Here is a 22,215-nt window from a genome sequence, read left to right as displayed (position 1 = left end):
GGGCAGTGTGGGTGAGGAGGGGGTGTGTGGTTATCATCTATGCAAAATCATAAATAGTGAATGAGCGTGTGGATGGGTATAACCTTGGCCGTGGCAGCAAGATTTGATGTGGGTGGGATGTAGGAGAGGAGGTGGGGAGGGAATGTGCACAATCAGCAACTACACTAAGTGAGGATTAAGGATACAAAATAGGCTGAGTGCAGTTGGGGTGGAGGAGGGAGGAGGTGGAGGGTGGAGAACATCACCTCTCTGGACCTGTCCGTCTTTGCTGGATGCTCATGATTAATTAGTTTGTTTAGTTACTCAATTAGCCCAGCCATGCAAAAAAAGGCAAGGAAAAGCATCTGTGTGTGAGTTGAGAGGACGAATGGATGAAGGGTCAGCGGGAGACGCTTAATGAAACTGAATAAAAACAACAAAAGAGGACGGGATGGAAAAACTGAAATGTTTCAGAAAATTAAAGCAACTTTTTATGTGGACATTAATCAACTTTGAATCGGATTGTTTTGTTTATTGGTGACGGTGTCAAAACCTCGCAGGACGGATTTACTAATTTTGAGGGTGCTCCACCTGGTTCTGTGTCTTGGCACCAATAATAGGTCACCATTGTTGTGAAATGCAGGAGCAAGTCTGTGCCTCATTTATGTTCTCATATATGAACATGTTGCATATAAGCAATATCAAAAGAATATATTTTAATACAACATTTATTTTTTATATAGATTTTTTTTTAAATACAGCATTAAAAATATTAATAATTGGGACGGGGTTTATTAATAAAGACATAAGTGCTATCCAATGGGCACACATCAACTAACCAATCACATGTCAATAATGAACTGTGATGTCATTGTTTTTCATCCAATGACTGAGAATCCACATGGGTTTGCTGAAGCGACTTTGCATATGCTGGGCTATTCGTATGCTAAGTAGAGTCGTTAACACCTCCACTCCCCCCTCCTGGGATTCCGCAATCGACAGATTTCGTCTCCGGTGAGTGAAAATACAAACTGTTGGTAGATGTCGCTCACCAGCTGCGTTCGCGTCAGAATACAGGGTCAAAAATGCCACTTTTCATGCAGTAGTTGCACAACATATTTATTTTCTTCCGTTTTTAGGCCTGTTTGCTTCTTGAGTTGTGTTACACCAGCATCAACGTTGTATTTGTCTTCAAACTTTGGAGATTTTATCTTTTTCCGGCCTTCTGGGATGAATATGTGCACAAGCATGACTTCACATATGAAACGAAAAATGATGATTGCATTTAGATTTACAGGAATGCTAACAAAGTCATCAGTTCAACCTGCAAAAGATTAAACTTGGAAAAAAAAAATTACACCTCTTAAATTGTAGATGATCATTTTAAATGCTGCTTGGTGGCTTGTCCCAAACAGGAACTGAGCTGAGCTGAAACTGAAATGAATAGTAGAGGCAATTATAGTTTACATTCTTACAATCCAAGCTTCTATGAACATCATTGTTACAATACTTTTTCATAAAAGCCTGAAACTGATTAGTTTTTATTTAAGCAGTCTATGTGGACATACCCAAGTCCAAGGATTATGTCAATTATGTTCAGTCAGCTGCAGTATGGAGCCAAGAAGCCTTTACTTCACTTTGTCACATTAGATCTGCTAAAACAACTGTGAAAACACACCAGTTCTCCCTAACTGTGTCTTTCCTTTTGTTCCCTCTTTGGCTTCCCTCTCATCCACTCCAAGCAAGCAGGGACAAATGGCTGCTTTGGGACAGTGTGTGTGTGGGTGTGGGTGTGTGTTTTGTTCGAATGATGTCTCATTGTGTTATGTGTGATAAGGTGCTGTGACAGCAGAAATGTTTGTGTGACAAGCACTCTGCACTTGGAGTCCATTAGCTGCCTCTTTTCACTCTCCTTGGCATGCTATCACTTTAATACAAACATGCTTACATATTCACAAATCCATGCATTTACTTAAACATTCCTGCACACGTGCAGAGCCCTAACAAGACAGCTTGGACTTCTCATGTTCTAACGGAATGCGTCTCAGGCTGGTTTGTGTTTGTGCCTTGCAGATATGTGTAATAATGTGTGATAGCAAACAAAGAAGCAGACACCAACAGCTGTGATATCTGGGAAATAATTAGTAAAACAACTGCACTGCATATTTCAGTAAAGAAATAAAAAATAAAAAGGCAAATTTTCTTGATACAATTAAGTTTCAAAAAAAGAGGGATGATTACAGTTCTCAGTAAGACTTCAGAACCCAATTTCAACAGTGAAGTTGCACAAAAAGAGACAACCATCAATAACTGGAGCAAATATGGGTCAACAGTGTTGTTTACACTGAACATTTCTCTATAACTGATAAAAAAGAAATAGAAGCTGGAATCACATGTGACGTATATTTTAAACTGTTTACTGGATGTATTCTGAGTACAGAATAAACTTCATTTGCTGTATTATTGGAGGAGAACTTGAGGAGAGGAAATGTAAACAGCCTTCTCCCACTTCAAAATAAGAGCATGGATATAAACAGCCAACTACTTGAAGAATTCTTAACAGTCGATAACCAAAACAGATGTTGAACTTTATTCAACATGAAAGTTTACAAAACAGCAGAGTTAATTAGCACAGTAGAATGTATTGAAAAAAAGAAAAAAAACTTAGGGGAAGCTAAAAGCTTTCAAAGTTAGCAAAAACATTACATCACAAAATGACAAAATTAGCTCTGCTATTAGTGGAAGTGTCAGTATCAGTTAGTTTTGACTAAAATCAGCTGCGTGACAGAAATGTGAAGATGAGAAGAATTAAATTTTCACCAACACTGTTCAAACATACATCAAACCAACAAAAAAATGACTTCACCAGAGAAAAATTAGTTTTGTAATGTTTGAGACAGAGTCCAGAACAAATCTGACAGAAAAGAAAACTATAGAGTTACCTGAGGAGACCTGTGGACATAAGACATTGTCACAATCTGATAGATTTGCACAACTTTTGCAGTTTGAAAACATTGCTAAATCACGATCATTCCAGTGCAAAGCTTACCAGTGTTCCTGGCGCTGCTAGTACTGAGTAGCTCTGATAGTAGACGACATGTCTGCGGTCCACAGCTAGCTATAATGTTGTTTAGGTAATCACAAGCCAATCAACATACGCAGTCAGCTGTCAATCAAATTGCTTTGATACCATACTTGGCTCGGTCCGGCTCTATAAAAATATGAGAACAGCTGGCCAGGTGGATAAGCTAACATTACCATCCCAGGCGCTCTAGTGGAAAAGTGCCTTAAAATATTATTCATTCATAAATAAGAGTTTATTTAGTGTTCAATGCCAAATTATAGACAGACAGGCAGACCAAAATGTTTCTTGTTTGGCTTAATTCCCTGGGCTGAAATTCCCATCGGACCAGTTATAAGCTGGCTCTGCTTCCGACTGGTGTTTAACCAAGTCTCACTTTTCCAAAACGGCCTAACCTAGAGGGACCTCACCCCACACCTTCACCAATCCCACCCCCCAAACACCAGCCACTCCCAATGTTTGCCACTGTGCACAAACACATACAGATACAGAAGTTTCCAAAGCAGGAGGTTAAATAATTGATGGTCAGCCTTTTGATGCATTTGTTAAACTTCACAAGTCAGACAAGGACTGACAGGATTGTGCGGCTCGACCGGTCTGTGCGCGTGTATGTGTCATTCTGAGTATGTCTTCCAAAATCCTGCCCCCAACCCCTTCTCTTCTATCATCCCCGAAAACATGGACTGTCTCTGACATCCATCACGAATGCCACATGTTGTCCTTCGCCCTTTTCTCCCTCGCTCTTACCGTCTCTCCGTTCACTCTCTCTGAGACACAAAACTGACAAACACACAAACTGCTTCTGATGTGAAACTGTGGACCAGAGAAGCTTTTAGACCTCTTGCACTGACAGTTAAGGGAATAGGTTGTAGATGTATGTGGTTGTTGTAGTTAGTGGGGGATGAGGTAGTGGGGGGTGGAGGGGGCATGCAAGTTTAAACATACAATAAGGAGAGAAGGGTTTTTGAAAGAGAGGGAGAGATGTGTTGACAGATGAAATGGGGAGAATAAAGGCAGAGAGGAGCTGAAGAAGCGTGGAGTTCACTTTGTGTATTTCCAAGTCAAATGTCTTGACTGTTTGCCTCTGTGGTGGTAAAACTGTGTGTGTAGCATGGCGCCATGTCTTCTGTTTCTTCTTTTATAGAGACGGCTGTCAAAGCTCACAGATATATATCAGGATTTTTTTTTCTAAAAAAGAGCAAAAGTAAGACATGCCAGCAAGTTCTTAAAAATGTGGGTTTGCCCTTAAGTCAGGCACTTGAATGAAATAATACAAAAAACAAACCTTTTCATTAAAACTAGCATGTCTCGGTAGTCTGCATTGTATATGAGATTATGTGATATTAATTGTGATCTCAGTGGCTTGCTGCATCCCCTCCAAGAAGCTGGGGGAAAATGACAACAAGAAGAGAAGGCAATAACAAACATTCATCAAAACTACAGATAGGATGAGGCTATTCATTCTAGTGGCAGGAAAGAGAAATATCATCAATATTTGACATTGTTTTATGGAGAAGCCACTTGATTTCGTCCCAGGTCCTCTGCGAGTGACCAACAGCAATCAATTACCCCTGACAAGATTTGTGTACATGGAAGGCTTTTGCACTTTGTTTTGCTCTGGCCTGGCTCTGTAAAGTTGCCTCCTCACAGAGATCACAAACCAAGTCCTTAGTGAGTACTCCATCTTTCTGTGACTGCCTGGCATTGTTACTCTCAGCCTGCAAGAATAAAGAGAACACAGAACCAACTGTACTCAGTTCATGGGATGCAAAATACTACAGGACTTTAACATTTTTGGGCCCCAAGAGGCATGATCGGGTTGAGGAAATGAAATGAAATTATTTTGACAAATTTTGAAGAGTTTATACGTCATATTTTAGAGACTATATAAATCTAAAATCTGGAAAGACAGGAACAGAAATAGACCACAGTCAGAATTTGCATTGGTTTTTAAAACAGAGTAATTTGACAACAGAACAGGCTATTTGAGCCACAAAGCAGAAAGGCAGATGACATGTCGTCCATAATGGAACCAATGTCATGAAGCATATCTAAGCATGTTTAAGGGGCAGTATTGTGTATTTTTCAGCCTTAATGTTTCATTTTATAGCACAATCAAGTGACTATGTTACCTTAAGTTGTTGCTATATATGTATTAAATATGAAACTTAAAAGAAATTCAACATCGTATTTGATGCCTTGAAATTTGGCCAATGTCTCTTTAAGAACTCCTGCTCATTCTGAAAATCCACTTTCAGGAAGTCAAAAAAATCAAACAGAATAAACAACCAAATCAGAATAAAACCAACAAAATCATTAAGTGATCTTACAGTTCAGTATGAACTATGAACATTTAACTTAAGAAGTTGGTATGTGTTCAAACAAATTCACACTGCAAGCAGAGGTGAAGATAAAAACATTATTTAATAAGATAATGTTTTATTAAATAATTTGTTGAATTAGAGGTCAATAACCATTATATGTCAATGTTGTATTACCTAGCCACCACAGCGACTGACTGATTGGTTGATGGACTACAAAGATGGCCCACATGTACTTCTAGGCACCATTAATACAAATATATATTTTTTTATGAGTACCAGTGGTCTGCTACAGCTGATCATGGCAATAAATGAATGGCTCATGTTGTAAGCACAGGAGAATCAAGACTGGTTACCTTTAGGATTAGCAGAGTCTTTTGTTTTACGTTTAAGCAGCAGAGATGATGGACAGTCAGCATGTTTTTAAGGTTATTTTATTCAGGCTAGTGAGAGGAGATAGAAGGAAATACTCTGAGGAGACAGAGTCAGCTCACTTTACAGGAGTAAAGAGACTCTTTATACTTATTAACCTTACAAAACAATGTTTTTACCTCAGGCTCAGTGGCATGTTTGCACTCAAAGTAGTTTAGCAGCACAAACATAAAATACACAATTTAAATTGTTTTATCCTTAGATCAAGATGGACTTGATGGACTCTCCAGAAAAATTGTGTTTGCTTACATATTAACAATTAATTTTGGAGTTTCCTGTACATTGAGTTTTTCCTCAACATTTGATGTGGACCTTCCATAACCTGCATATAGTTTTTGTTTTTTCTTTCTGCATCAGACTATGTGCATTAAAACTCTCATATCTCACATTTTGTACCTTTTGTTTTGTGTGCTATCTGCTTTTAGTATTTTTAACATTACTAAATAAATCATTGTAGAAAATGATAATCATTACAATGATATAACCACTTAAACACACAAAACAATTCTTGATAGCAGCAACAGAAGCTTAACCTGGAAAACAACAGTACCCGTCCACGTCGTCTTCTGTATGATGTTGCACTTACAGCTCATGGAAGACTGTTGGCTCGTACTAACAGTAATACTGGATGTATAGCGAGCACTTTTGCATCGCTATATAACTCACTCATAATGGCTGCATGAATGGATGGTCACTTTAGTGTGGTAATATAGCGGCGGGTAACACCGGCCCCTCTGAGTGCTGCAGTGGTAGCAGCTGATTTGTAGCACTGGGAGACTAATGAAGTGGTCGCTCTGCCACCCTGCTTCTTTTGCAAAATCAATTCGGCGTCAGGGCGCGTACGGCGGCCGTGCTTTATGAATGATGGAAACCTCCTTAGGCCATCCATATACCTGAATTCTCAGCATCACTATGCACCACCCCTACACCCCTCTCCTTCCCCCCGGGCTGCCGTGCCCAAGGAGGCAGGGATTCAGCAATCTTTCTTGTTGGAGAAAAATACATTACCAGTGGCCTCGGCAGTTCGCCGGCCTTTGCCGGCAAACAGACACACACATCAACAACTTACACTCTGCAAAGCTTGAATTAGTGGTTGTGAAAATAAGATTAAAAACAATAGTTAATGACAGTTTAGGGTGCAACTCTGTGGAAAGTACGTGCCTGTTTAAATGTTTCCTTCATTTTGGCTTTTTTTTGTCATGGTTAAATGTTTCAGATAGTCTAACAAATTTAAACAGACAATGTACTTCACAAAGAATGATTTTAGTTATTAAACAGGCAATGTTATGTGTTTTACAGGTACATAGTGTCATTCTATAGCATAATCAATAAACTATGTTAGCTTAAGTTGTTACAAAAATGTTGATATATGACAAAAATTAAGTCATATCTCAAATATGACTTAAAAAAATTTGACTTCGTAATTCAATACCTTGAAATAGGGCCTCTGTCTCTTTAAAAACTCCTGCTCTTTCTGAAACTCAGGAAGTCATCATAACATGGCTCCTCTTTTAACCCTTTAACTAAGTTTTTACCACTGAGAAGTAGCTTCTATAATGAGCTCTGCAGATGCACAGTTCTACCAGGTGTTTGCTAATTTCTGCTGGCTAGTCAGAAGGAACCCATTGGAGGAGTTGTGGGCTAGAGCTGCTCTGTGAGGCGGCAGCTCGGAAGCTTGGAAACTGCAATACCGAAGTGTTCGGTCCGCCCAGGAGTTTTGCACAGCTGAATGGTTGCCATGGAGATTAAAGTATTTCTCAAACATGCATGAAAGAATCATGAAAGTCCGGATTTTGAGCAACTCCAAACCTTTCAGTCAGTGTTTGTCCTGCTGTAGCTCGCTGTGCCTGAGCTTAGAGTGAAGATGGGCAGACACTGTCCTTCAGGATTTACTGTCTCTGTTTTATGATAAAACGACATGCTCCATCCATATGTGTATGTTTATGTCCACATTCAAACAGGCTTCCTCTGTACTTGGAGTGACTCACCTTCTTTTGCCACAGCAGCCATCATTAGAGTAAATGATTTGACTGAATTAATTTTAGACTGCATCCTTTTTCAAAAAAATAAAATAAAATAAAAAAAATCTAATGATCAGGGGAGAAAAAAAGGAGCTTTTAAACTGTTAATGTGTGAGATGATGGTGGATAATAATAAAAAGGAGCTGAAGATGTGAGGAGGAGAGCCAGTCGCTGACCTTTGATCCCATCCAGCCCGGCTTTTAAAGCATCTGCTTCCGTAACGAGGGAGAGTTTAGCACAGCCGACGTAGTTTTGGGAAACATACTCAAGTGTTAATGGTATATTTGTCCCAGTGCATTGTTCCTGGTGACAATGCGAATCCACACCATAAAACAAGTTGTGTAAAAGAAAGAAAGAAAAAAAGGCATCCTGAAATAACTAGGTTTTTAAAACTATGTATATTCAATATCAGTATGGTGCAAAATGTTCTAACTTTACTGTAAATAAAGTGTTCCTCTTGGAAGGTTGTAGTGCAGGACGTCTAAGGAGGCATTTTGAGAGGAGTTTGTTATTTGCTGAGGACCCCTGAGGAGAGGTTGATAGGAAAAAGCAAAGCGACAGTAAAGACGTCTCAGGGAGAAAGCTGTACAATATCACAACTTTTTTCTTCTCACTTAAAAAAGAAAGAAACAGGAAGAAAAGTAAAATGGAAGCTATGAAGTAAGATTGACTCAAAAGATCAAATCCAAGCAGTGAGGTTTGTTAATGTGGGGTTATGTGAGGTCATCATATATGATAAACATTATGGCCCTTTAGACTTTAAACACCATATTGAGTTCTGAGTGGAGTGTGCTGAAGTTAGTCCCATCCTTACTTTGATACCTGTAAATAAAATCTTTGTCATTTCAGAAGTCACTTACAGATCATTCCAAAATTATTCATACCCCAAGGAAGATTCAGATATAGGATTATTTTCATTTGAAGAATTTTTTTTTTCTTCTTCTAGAGGAAATGGCACAACAACATCTTTGTTTAAAAGATACAAAAATTGTCTGGTGGGTTCAGCATTTTTAAGGGGTGGCCATGACCCCCTGAACATTTGGGGGTGAAACTGAATCAAACTTTCTTATCCTCACTGGCCAGCTTTTTACACGTTTCTGGTTGGTTTATTGATGTCTTATCTTTGGTGATGAGCCTCAAGTTTTTGAGCTCAGAAGTCCTCTTAGACATAACCCTAATCTTGGACTCATTCTACAGTTTCTCTGTCAAATTTGAGTCAGAACTCTGGCTGAGTTACTCCAGAACATTAATATTAGTATGGCAACTATGCTGGTAAAGTCAAAAAATGATGTTGAACCTATCTGCCACTGTTTGGAATAATTTGAGGCAAATGTGTGTGAATTATTCTCAGTATGTATTTCAAAGGCCTCAGAGGTTTATTAAAGAACATTTTGGAACAAACAGAAAACCGAGGAACATAGTGGACACGTCACAAAACGGTGAACAGTGGTGGCAGTTTCATGCTGTGGGAATGCTGCTGGTCAGAGCAGACGGGAACATGGAGTCAGATACAATCCTGGAAGAAAACCTGTTAGAAACCATTAAAGACTCAAGACATTACTATCCAGTACTGACCCTAAACATCCAACCAGAGGTGCAGAGACGACACATGGAACCTCAGCTTTGAGACCGATCTCAAATCAGAATAATTTATCAGAATATCCAGATCGAATCTCTCCTGACGGGCTGCAGAGCTGCACTTCTGACATCTCTTAACTTCAATCATCCTTCTTGTCCTGAGTAAGATGAGAGGATGAGATGAGAGAATGTCTGTAGAATGATTTACAGAGAACTTTACATTTAAAATATGGCAGGAAATGGCCTTTCAAGAAGAGTTATAGCTCACAAATGTTTAATTTATCAGATGTTTTGACCATTTTGAACATGTCTGGGAATTTATTTCATCTACCAAATCCAGTCCTTGATCCAGTCTCCAATCTCTCCGACACAAACATATTTTCTCTTCATAGATGCTTTTAATATGTTGACTAGAAACTGGAGAATTACAGTTATTTTTAACCTGAGCCCTTGCAGTTTCAGTAGGATTCTCCAAAACCTTTAAGGCATAAAAAATCAACTAAAGTTTGATTTCATTCTCATTTGGAGTTTCTGTCAAATGTTGATCAACAGTATTTATGTTTCATGTGTTCTTCAATCTCTGTTCTCTCTTTCTCAAAACCTTTTCTCTTTTATGGATTTCAGCTCTGAGGAACATTTGTTTTTATAAAATCGTCTTTTAGTGTGATTATGTCAGGGTTTATGTTTCTTTTTTAGATTCTTAAGCTATGTCTCTACCAGCTTAGCTCAGTCAGATAGAGAATATTTTTGAACTGTTTTCAAGCCTTGCAAATGATTCACATTTTGATTTAGTTCTAGACTTTACTCTGACATTTTAGCACATAAGCATGCTTTGATTTAAAGCCTGGTTCAAGTGGTCAGTTTTTTAAATGGAGACCACACAGAACAATAAAAAAAAAATCTGATGTATAACATGTTTGGTCAGAGAGTGAGTGGTATACGCTAAGATGTCAGATGGAAAATCTCACAAAACCTTTTTTAGAGCAAACATGAGTTCAGAGTAAACGACCATGGTCGACTGGGAAGAAGCAAATGCACCTGATTGTGGACTAAAAACTGTACAAAGACATTTCCAATGTTCACTGGACATTCAAGGGTTGCAGTTGAATTTCTTCTGGAAATTTTAGTGTCATTATTTTGTGGAAATTTAATACAACTGTTCCTTGAAGAACTGCTAAAAGAGAATGGTATTATATTTATATTTCAAAATATCAGTTGGTTCTTTATCATCTTCTTATTAACCAAAGATAATAAGAATAAAAGTGTGTGATACTTCATATTTTGGTATTGATCTAAAACCAATTAAAAATGGGAGTATTGCCAATTCTGATACTGATACCAATACTTATTACTTAAGATTAATACATCAAAATTCCTTCATTTAAGTGTCTTTGTATTTCTTTTCTTTTGATTATGTTCTTTAAACATTTGAAAGAATTTGAACAAAGTATGCAGGAGTCTGCAAAATACTTTAATAACATGTTAACAAGATGAACAGAAAAAATAGAACAAAACAAATGTATGCAAACAAATGATCATCTGAGAGGAAATTAAAAAATCTTTATTTAAGTAGTTGAGAAACTGCAACACAACAATTAAAAAATAACATTTCATAAGGGAATCTGAAACTACAAAGTCTATCTTACTACCCAAGTATCGACCAGATACCAATACTTGCTTGGTAACTTACTTTGGCTTGATGTGCCCCCTCTACTAAGAGCCATTGTGAAAGGCTTACAGAGCCACTTGTGGCCCTGGAACCACAGGTGTTGACCCCTGGTTCAGATGGTTAGCCTACAGACAACAGTTAGTCTCCTCAAAGCAGCACTTTGCTAAGTATTTTTGACATTTGAAGGAAATTAGTTAGGTTGTATTTAGGAGAATAAATGGAGTTGAATGCATCCCAACTTTTTCAGATTATTAATTTGAAAATCCTGAGCTCCACGTCTCCTACTTCACCACTATGCACCACTTTGTGTTGGTCTTCTGCATGATACAGCAAAAAACAAACCACAATGAAATCTGTGCTGTGGCAAAATGTGTAAAAGGTCAAGACGGATGAATACTTTTTAAGGTTCTGTACTTTTACCGTCTTCCACAGTCGCATAAAAACCTCCATCTTCTGTGACTCCACACAAGGTTTCCTCCGTCAAAGATAAACTCCGGAGTATTCCAGGGAAAGATTGACAAGCAGATACAGAACCAGTGTATCAAACGCAGCTGCTGCAACATCACTGAAGTGCTCCACTTATTTCCCCTGAGTGTTTTACATTTATTTTTCCCTTTATATATTATTCAAGTTCAAATAATTAATTCAGGATATCAAACCAAGATGTAGGAAATCAATCAAAGAGGCTTTTTCAGTCTGCCTTTCATTAGAGAGAACCCCCGGTTCTGGCCGAGCCCGCAGCGTAGCTGGCCGGGACTTCTATGGAGACAGCCTGAAACACTTACGTGGCATCCCGTCCGCCGGAGAAGATGACTGCTCCGCTTCGCACGGCCATGTTGAACTACTTAGGCTGCATCCGATTGGGTGGTTGGAATTATTTTGTTTAGTGCTGATATAAAAATGAACCACATGGCAGGATGGGCTCTAATGATTCAGTCTGATAATGACATTACTCTTTTTTTTTCTGTTCCATCCTTTAGTTTTTTTCCCCTTTCTGTTTTTTAGAAAAGATAATCAGATGTAATTTGCTACAGAAGATGCTAAAGGACACTCTAAAACATGGGCGTTCAAAGGTCATTTGTGGCCCTTGGACAGATTTTTTGTGGCCCCCAACAGCAGCTGAAGAAAGCTACAGATTTGACCCGTCCACCTGTGTGGTTGATGCAATTAGAGACTTTATTTTTTTTAATCGGGGTAAAGGTTTTATTGACGAAAATGTTTTAAATGTAAAGTATGTAAAGTATTCATCTTTTTACAACTGAATCTTGATAAGTAGAACCTCGTCTATCTCGAAACTCTTACTGAAAAGTCAACTATTAATTAAACTTAGCTAAATATAGCAAACATTTTCAAAGGAAGTGACCCAAATCCTGTTTTTAAGACTGATAATAAAATTCTTCAAATGGAAACAAAAAGAATTTGAAAACAAGATACCTCTCTTTTAATAATATATTGAATAATTTCCAACAAAAAACAAACAAAAAATTCGACAATTTTGGTCGACATGACAAAAAGCCTGGACACCCATTGTGTAAAAGAGCCTTCAAAAACACTTTCTACATTTCATTTGGAGTGATTTTTAATTTTTTTTTTTTTAACTTACAGTCAATAAAAACTGAACGCAGCAAATTAAACAGTATTTTTCTGTCTGTCTAGACTTTTCGGCCCCTTCATGTTCGGTTCCAGCTCACATCTTTAAGAATCAAACACCCTGGTCAAAGTGACACAAAGGGTTAGCTTCATCTCACTCCCTTTTAGGCAGATCCTGAGGCACACACAATAATGTTGTGGTAAAAATGTCAGTCAGAGACCGGCGAGTGTGAGAGAGGACAGCGGCAGACAGGTAATGAGTCGACTGTGTGAGAATATAGGAGTGTGTGCATGTGTGTGTGGAGTGTCGGTGGTTGGTGGGAAGTAATTTATTGAAGGAAATGTATCTATATTCTCATAGAGGCGCAGTGAAGCCGAGATCTCCATCGCGGTGATAATTTGCGGTTGTTAAAGTGACACACTGTTGGTCGGCTGTTGGAAGCGAGGAATGTGGGGGCCAGACCTGACAATTAGAGCTCCGTATATCACACTGGCTCTCAAAGGAAGGATGGCAGGGAGACGGGCAGTGGAGGTCAAACACACACTCACACACGCACGCAGACGCACTCAGGAACACACACATCGTAGGACAGCCATGCAACATGGCGAAGGTAGCTTAAATATGACACTTAAGGGACATACGGTGCTGCGCATGCACTCAGATGACCACACAGGTGAGTGGATGGAACAAGTTTATTTGATTTCCATCACATGTCCAAATATATAAATGTGTGTGTGTGTGTGCGTGTGTGTGTGTGTGCATCGCACCCATCCAGGTCATAAAACATAATTCTGTCTGACACGACTTCAACATAATATGATGTAATTGGACAACAGAGGGACAAAAAAGCATTGTGCGCCCCATGATAAACAGTGCAGGTGAAAATCTATTTCCATTTCCTGTACACACACACGCACTCACACACGCATACACACACTTAATACACTCACTTTATTCTTTAATTGAGCCTTTTGGGGTGCGTCACCAGACAACCCAAGTAGAGACCAAAAAGAAGAAAAAAACAGTCAATATGTGTCTGTGATATGAGCTTGAATAATTGTTATAATTAACGACCTGTGGGTATTAAACCGGCGCCTTCTGAGGCTCATTTTGTGACCGCATCTATCTGCTTTTGAGACCATCCTTCATATTCTCAGATCAGCATATTAAAAGATCCTGAATCGTCAGTTGGAAGATGTTTTCTCTGTGTGTTTGTTTGTGTGTGTGTGTGTGTTTGCTTGCCCCTGTGGACGGTGTCCAAGCTCCGCTCCTCTCTGGGAAACACACTCCAGAGAACCCCAGACCAGCCTCTGGAAGCGAGCGGTGACCTTTCCCTCTCTTCTTCTGCAGTCGTAGTCATATTCCGTGTGTATTATGTGTAGGAACGGGTGTAAAAGTGTGTGTTTTTTATCAGAAAGATGTAGGGGAGGGAAAAAAAAGCACAAACCGGCAGCCACAACACAACCGCAGCAAACGCAGGCAGACGTGCATATTCCGATGCTCTTCTTTTTCTTTTATTTTCTGTAATTGAAAAATAATTCAGGCGACGTCAGGAGAAATCGATAAAGAATTAATGAAAAGGGAGAAGGAGTCATTAAAAGCAATAAAACGGGAGAGGTTATGATGAAGATGGCATCATGGAGAGACACAGAGGAGACGGGCGCTGCTAATGCTTTGCGGCCGAGTGTGGGACAGGATTAAGAAGCAAAGGCGCAGATCAGTATTTTTATGTTGTGATAATTTGCAGTCTGTTTTTGCTGGGGAAGGAGATATGAGCTAAGTCAGACCTAAACACGTTTATTGATTTCCCTTCTTCAAAATGCTTCAGAACATGGAAAGACAAATCCTTTCGCTGACATTCTAGGCCTTTTAAAATGTTTTTTTTTTTAAACAAAACAAAATTCAACATTTTGCAATTTAACAAATTTTTAAGGCGTTTGTTTTCACTTAAGTGCACATAAACATTTTTAATATTCTGTCCTGGAGCTAAATGATCACCCCTCCCCCCCACCTCTCGTTGTACAGTTTTACCAGCATGCCGAACATTACCGTCAATCATTTAAAAGTGTAATTATATGACACTTCTCCAGTAAAATACCTGCAGTCTCTTAATAGGATCCGAGCCATCAAGATCCAACCTTAAGCTTCCTCCCGGCCCTACCACTCATCGGAGTGCCATAAAGCTGCCAGAGGAAACAATACTGCCTCTCGCCTCGCTGCTGAGGTTAATGGCAAATGGGGCTGTGGCTGCCGGTGATATTGTTGGATAAATGATTATTGATTAGGCAAAGGTTGAGCTAATCATTAGGCTTCATCCATTTTACAGACTCTCTCTGTGACCTTTCTGCTCAGAGCCTCTTGGATTGCCACGATTTCTCTGCACGATGTTTGAATCGCAGACGGGCCGAGGGGGAGAAAGAAAAGTCTAGTAATATGGCACACAATGGAGGGAAAGCATCCGATAACCTTGGAAAAAGGGAGAGAGAGAAAAGTTATGGATTTATTATGTGATCAGTGTTTGTAAAGCAAATACTTGCGCAAATCTAATTTTGGGAAAGCTTCTGCAGTTTAAAGAGAGTGTTTGCAGGCCTCTAGGAGAGGGTTTTTGTGTGTTTTATTTGTTTTCTTTTGGCGGCTGGGAACTCCAAAATGCCAGTTGTAAATTTATATTTTAGGAGTTCCAAGTTGAGTCTGTAAGATAATCTCTGGAGGGGGAGATTAGGGTGATGGCCAGGAGGCCCTTCAGTTTTATAGACTTGGAGTTGATCGTCAAAGAATCCTACCAATGGAAAGACGGCAAAAGCTGGTCAGCAACTTTCAGAGAGGCTTGATTGTTGTTGCTGCCAATACAGATTTTTTCCATTGGTTATTGAGGAGGGTGTAAAAAATGTTTTGATAACATGTAACATTTTTATAGAATCGATCCTCCTATAATGCTATCGGTTATCTTTGTAGGGACGCCTGATCCGTTTCCTTTCAGAAACACATTTCTTTGTTGCATGGAAATTATTTTCAATGAAAATCTGCAAGAAGAAGAATAATTTCATGGCTTAAGAGTACATGCACCAGTATGTGTGTGTGTTTACACTTGTATATGCTACATATAGAGGACCACTTTCATCATTCCTACCAACATAGAGAGGTCCTTTTCATGGTCCTCACTTTTTTGCCAGTTCTGCCAGTTAGAGGTATGTTGTGAATTAAGTTTTAGCTAAGGTTAGGAACAGACTAGTACTGGTTAAGATTAGGAAAAAATGTCTGGATTAGGCAAAAATCTAGTTAATAAAATGAACAATACCAAGTCCTGACATGGGTAGAAATAAAAACTGGTGTGTGTGTGGGTGTGTGTGTGTTTGTGTAGAGAAAAGATAAATAGATGCATTCAGCTCATGCAAACACTAGAGGTGTGAGATACTGCAGATTTTGGTATCAATCCGATAGTTAATAAATACAAGGCCAGTATTGCCCATAATAACACTGATATCGATAATTTTTATTATTTAAGTTTGGTTTATCAAACATCTGACATTTTGGCGTTTTCTGTCTTTTCTTTCCTATTTATTTTATTATAATCTTAACTTTACATGTGCCCATAAATTATTTTAAGATTTTACAAGATAAACAGAAACAACAGAAGTGTTGCTTTTTTTCTAAATAAGCAAAGTGCAGAAAATTATTATTTGACACAAAACCAAAATAACATCTTTTGTGAGATAGAGTTGGGAAATGATAACAGAAAAATAAAATACAATTTCAAAAAGGAATCTGAAGTCATCAGTCTTAGTATCAATACTGACAGTGATTTGGGATCAATTCACTGATCTTTAGCAGACATATAAATAACTTTATTTCTGATCTAAGATTCTATTTAAAAATCACAGTTGAGAAGTATGTAGAACATCAAACTATATATTTTTACAGTGAAGTACAGTAGGAAAAAAAAAGTGCTTTGTTTCCAATTGCTGGCTTAGAAGTGAAATCTGTGCATGTGAAGCTTCCGCTCGGAAACCTTGACATGGTGACGAGGAAATACCTCACTCCTAACAGCTCTATTTATTGAAGTGGAGCAAATATTCCTGGCAGCGGGACTTTAACCAAACCCAGACCTGGAGCTCACATCTGCTCCCAATCACAGCAGAGCCTCTCTCCGTTCCTCCTCTGCTTCATTTATTCACAAAGCTGCGACTGGGAAACTGGCTGTTTATTTGAAGTGATACCTCTCTCCCCACTACTGGATGGCAGGATTAGTGCTTTCAAGCCTTCGGTGTAGAATTGCATTGTTTCGAGTTTTGTGGATTCAGTTCTGTGCAAAAGTTTCAGGCCAGCCCCAGTTTTCTATTTTCCTTTTTTGTTCCTTCAGAGGTTTCTTAAAGACTGATCAACTTAAGACTGATCAATTCTCCACATTGCATCTGACCACGATGTATGTAAAAATAAGGAAAATTGGCAGGAAAATATCTTAAAAAACAGATTTATCAAGCGTTAGCAGCAATCTGTGGTGAATGAAAAACTTTTGAAATAAATAAAATGATCCAGCACATAGAGAAACAACACAAAAAATAAAATAAAATTTTATAAAGGAATCTGAAGCTTGTATCAATTTTAGTACCGATACTGGTAGTGACCGCCTCAAGCAAACATATAAATAATCAGATTTCTGACCTATGGTTCTATTTATATGATACGGCATTGTTTTTGTTGTTGTTGTTGTGTCATCCATTGTATCACTATAATCCTTCAGTTTTTGGCTTGCCTAGTTGGGGCTACAATCCTGTTTCCTGTGTTGTCATTCGAATTTTACTGAGATTCAGTTAAAAAAATAGGGGAATTTTTTCTTTCCACAGATAAATATGATTGAAAGGTTCTATAAGTGTAGAGTCAGAAAACTGGTTCATCAAGCAAGGTGAATTATTGTAACTCAAGAGTTAAGTGGCTCAGCAAAAACTAAGCAGAATAAAGCAAAATTATAAAGACATGCTTCTGAAAATAATATTATCCAAAGATTACAGAAATGAGTTAAAAATCAGAACCTTGGCAGACTATTGATATAAAAAGGTGCAAAATAACTCTTAAATCAAACACTTCTGTCTATTTTAGTGTGTAATTATATTTTTGTGCTCAGGCACTGCTACTTGTAGTTAAAATTCAACTTGACATGGAAAACTTTGCTTATTTTAATTTTGAGATTTTTTTTTAAATACAGAATCCTGACAGCAGAAGCATTCATTTTACATTATCTTGTATGGTGCATTTTTAGAAGTCCAGTGCATTGAGCTTAAAATGTCAGCTTTCAATAATACACTTCTAAAATTAATGTCTCAGATCTTTTTATTTCATTGTATTTATAAATGTGGACAAAACCATTGTTACCCCTCTGTTAATGACCAAAAAACCCACAATGATCACTGAAATATTATGAAATTAACAAAAGTAATAATAAATAAAAATGTACTGGAAATTAGCCACTAAAAATTAGACATTGCTTTTGAATTGTGGTTCAGTATAATCATTGACTTAATCAATGACTTGAAAGAAATGTTAATTTCTAATGCAACGCCTTGAAATTGAGCCTCTGTCTCTTTAAAAACTCCTGCTCTTTCTGAAACTCTGCCTTCAAGAAGTCATCACAACATGGCTCCTCTATTAATCCTTTAACAACATTTTTACCAGTGTTGCTCTGAGAAGTAGCTCCTATAATGAGCTCAGCAGATGGAGGTTCCACCAGGTGTTTGCTAATTACTGCTGGCTAGTCTGAAGGAGCTGAGTGAGGGCGTCGTAGGAAGGAGTTGCTCTGTGAGATGGAAACTCTGAAGGTTAGAAACTGCTGCACCAAAGAGGAGCTGTGTCTCCAAGGTGGGGCTAGGTCCACTAAGGCATTTTGGACAGCTGAATGGTTGCCTTGGAGATTAAGGGATTTCTCAAGCATGCATGAAAGAATTAAGGCAACACTCCAGGTAGGATGAGGAAATAACATTGTAACATGATGGTTCAAACAAGTTGATTTTACATGGTGCTGTCCTTTTATATTGTCAAATTGACTGATTAGAAGCTTGAAGACACCGTAGTGCCAATTAGAGGACACACATTACTTTAACTTGTCCCTCCAGCCAAATTAACTTACATTTTTTTAAAGGTTTTTTGGGTTCAGGCCTGTTTCATTAGTTTTTTTTTTAATGATTCTGTTGAACCACAATTCAAAAGCAACATCTGATATTCACTGAATAATGTTTTTCACTGTTGGTCTTTCTCAAGAAAGTGTCCATTTAAAAAAAGTTTCTATGTTAAAATACCTTTTTAGTTGTTATTGGTCTTATGTAATAAATTTGTGAAAATGAATTTGGATTCCTCATTTGGAGTAAACCATAATTAAAAACCTTAAAAGGAAAAAAAACAAACAAAAGATGTTGTGTAACAATTAGTATTTCAGTTTCCCATTTTAAAAGGTTTTAATCTTGTTCAATCATATTCTAATCTACTGAATAATTTCCATTTGTTTATTCTCTTTCCACTTCCCCTCTGTTTTACCTCACAATGTTTCATTTAAATATTTCATCCAACTGTCTTGCAGCTCCCGCAGCTTGCTTCTTGTCACCTACATTTCAAGGCCCGACATTTAAATGGAGCACGGCAGTCACTTTTAAAGGCATGTGTGTGAGAAAGCGAGACACCGAGAGAGAAAAGGACGGGGTTGGGAAGTCTGAGACGTCAGGTGGTGATGAGAACTGAAAAGGTGGAGAAGACAATGGAGTGATAACTAATGTACTTCCTGTGTACTTCCTCTCCGCCCTTGTCAAGCCCTCCCGCTCCCAACAGCACCTTCTCTCCCGTTGCCTAAAAGATAAAAGCCGATGTTTTCAGTGTGTGTGAATCTGAGGTAATCTGTTGTGAGCTGCATGAAAGTTGGCCTCCGCATGAATGTGAAGACAAAGTGATGGCTGACGTAGACTGTGAGAGAGAGACAGACTGGAGTGTTCTGTGGAAGTGGAGGAGTAAAGCTTTCACTTAACATGCAGATGTGTCGTGTCTGATCTGCCGAATAGGTGAGCTGTACCCGTGTGTGTCTCAAACCCGTCAGCGTGTTGATTTCATCTCGTGTCCGATGAACAGCTTCAACAGCTTCATGAGGCTGAAAAACACAAGACAGTGAAAAAATAAGGCAGGAGACCTGGTTGGGAGTACTCAGTCACTCAGTCACATGAAAAACACGGCATCTTGTTGTAGTTTGGACTGGGGCTGGGGAAACACAGTGACAAACAGCATTTGGCTTTTAACACATTTTGTCCCACATTGTCATGTAGCTCCGACCCCAAAACGTGCGCTGCCTCATGTCACAACACCGCAAACTACAGTATAATACTTCTAGAGCTGTAAAATCACATCAAGCCTGCATCTGTATGTTCCTGCAGAGAGAATCACCTCATTCCAGGTTTCTGTTGCTACGGCATGTTGATTGGCTGAACTTTGCATGATTTATGAATCAGTAAAATAATTTTAAATTTAGTCTGTTATTCAAAAGCCAACCATTGACATCTAAAAATTGTGAATTTGGTTATGGCTATGGCTTTTCCACATTATGTCGTGTTACTTCATTGTCCTAATTAATGTTAATTAATTGTCTGTGTGCTTTAATGTGGCAGACCGATAGAAATAGGCATGCCACTTTCCCATAAATAAACTCCAAATTACCTTCCATCCCTCGGCTGTGGTCAGCAGATATGGGAAGCAACAAGTTACAAGTAGCTGAAATTAGCTTCTTCTCTGGGTCGTCTGAAGTCCCCCTTATGCCTATTTACAGGCTTTTACGACAAGTTTTTGTCCTGATTTTCCCCTTCCAATAATCTTAAGGACACCTTAAGTATCAGGATGGCTTTAAAATTTGTTTTAGGGGATATTCCTGTCGTGTGTTAAGAGTGATCTGGTCTGCTCAGACTGACGTCGGGACCGCTACATTCTAAAAATTGGGGGGGGGGGGATATTAAGCATGTTGGATTGTTTTGGCCCGATATATCAGTGTGTGTGGTGTTGCCTGAGAACAAAAGAGACAGCAGCCTGTTGAATGTGACGTGCAGCCAATCAGAAAGAAAGGTGACAGAAACAAAGAGGGAAGTTCAAAATACACAGAAGACGAGACAACTGTCATGGTGGAACATAAAGTCTGGTGGAAGTTGTAGACATCTGATATAGAGTCCACCAGCTATCACCATGGCTTCTTCCATGTCAGTCATGTTTGTTCACTCTGAACTCATGTTTGGTCTCAAGAGGTTTTGCAATATTTTCCGTCTGACATCTAAATGTTGGTGAGTGAATTCAGTTTGTGTATGGTGTACACCTCACACAGTATGACTGTTACACCCAATGTTTTTTTACTATCATCTATGGGGGTCTCTCAAGTTTCAAAAATCAGCCAACAATGTTAAAATCTTGCCGTGTAAAGCTTTCATAAGTTTAATCTAACTAATTCACCTGTGTAATTTAATCTCAGAATGCGGGCGAGGCAGGTGAAGATACAACAACAGACATGGATTGAATGAAGATCGAACTGGCAACCGTCTGACTGCAGGACCAACTCATACAAACTCCCACCATCGCCTCCATCATAGGAGAAATGACCCATAACAGGTGACTGAATTGTTTACTTGTCTCTGTTCCTCCACTCTAAAAGAATACAAACAAACTTGAAAGCATTTGTTTCTCTTTGTTGTTAATATGAATGTGTACCGAACAATGATGCTACAACCACTGGGCTATGATTTATGTGTAATGCTACACCCCTAATTATAGCTACTGCAGTCTTCCAGGTTTTAGTACGGATGACACTTGGCAAGTAGGTCAAGTCAGAACAACCATAGTAAACTACAACAAAATAAAACAAGAGTTATTAGACCCATAAAAATGTAATAGTAACACAGGAGGAGGGGCTCCTCTGTGAAATGACCTCATACAGCTGGCAAATACTACTGTAATGTGCCCCTCTGTCTCTCTTCCTCTCATACATGCTAATATTTGGAGAAAACGCGTAGGAAGTCATGGGTTCTAGTTGCCCGGCTGCTCACTGACCCTCTGCATGTGTGTTTGACCTTTACACTTTGCGCTTTGCCCCACAAGGGAATAGGTTTGGCTCCTCTGATGTAGCTCACACACAGATGTACACACACTGCGCTAACCTTTGAGCGTGTGGATTTAGCTTTGCGGGTAGTCTTCGGTCCGGCTTGTGGTCAGGCTCAGTAACGGATAGAGGGGATATATCACTGCCTCAGTCCCTAAAACCACAAGGATGGGTTACACACACACACACACACGCACACACACGCACACACACACACACACACGCACACACACACACACACACACACACACACACACGCACGCACACACACAAACTGAGACACTGAGCTCCTGATTCCTGAGCTTAGCACTTGATCCTCGCTCTGGGAGGTTGACACTTCAGAGAGAAAGCCTTTCCAAAGTCTTTCGGACTTCAAACACACACACACACACACACGCACACAAACACAGTTTAAGGCCTGAATTAAAGCACTTAA

The 22,215-nt window shown here is 38.9% G+C and overlaps 1 long non-coding RNA gene across 3 annotated transcripts in view; it reads right to left on the bottom strand.

Moving 5' to 3' along the window:
• Positions 1 to 10,953: 10,953 nt before the first annotated feature.
• The window catches only part of LOC103462250 (uncharacterized), a 27,348-nt gene continuing 16,086 nt past the window's right edge, over positions 10,954 to 22,215 (bottom strand). For 2 of the 3 annotated variants that reach the window (XR_001776474.1, XR_533310.2), the window contains exon 5: positions 18,368 to 19,799. This is a non-coding gene — a long non-coding RNA (uncharacterized LOC103462250). Of the gene's footprint in view, positions 15,140 to 18,367; positions 19,800 to 22,215 lie in introns of those variants that run through there. The other variant, XR_001776473.1, reaches the window with a different exon arrangement.

Source organism: Poecilia reticulata, linkage group LG3 (assembly GCF_000633615.1).
Source record: "Poecilia reticulata strain Guanapo linkage group LG3, Guppy_female_1.0+MT, whole genome shotgun sequence".
Classification (NCBI taxonomy): Eukaryota; Metazoa; Chordata; class Actinopteri; order Cyprinodontiformes; family Poeciliidae; genus Poecilia; species Poecilia reticulata.
Note: the sequence above shows the minus strand (reverse complement) of the source record. Positions and strands in the feature narration are given on the sequence as shown.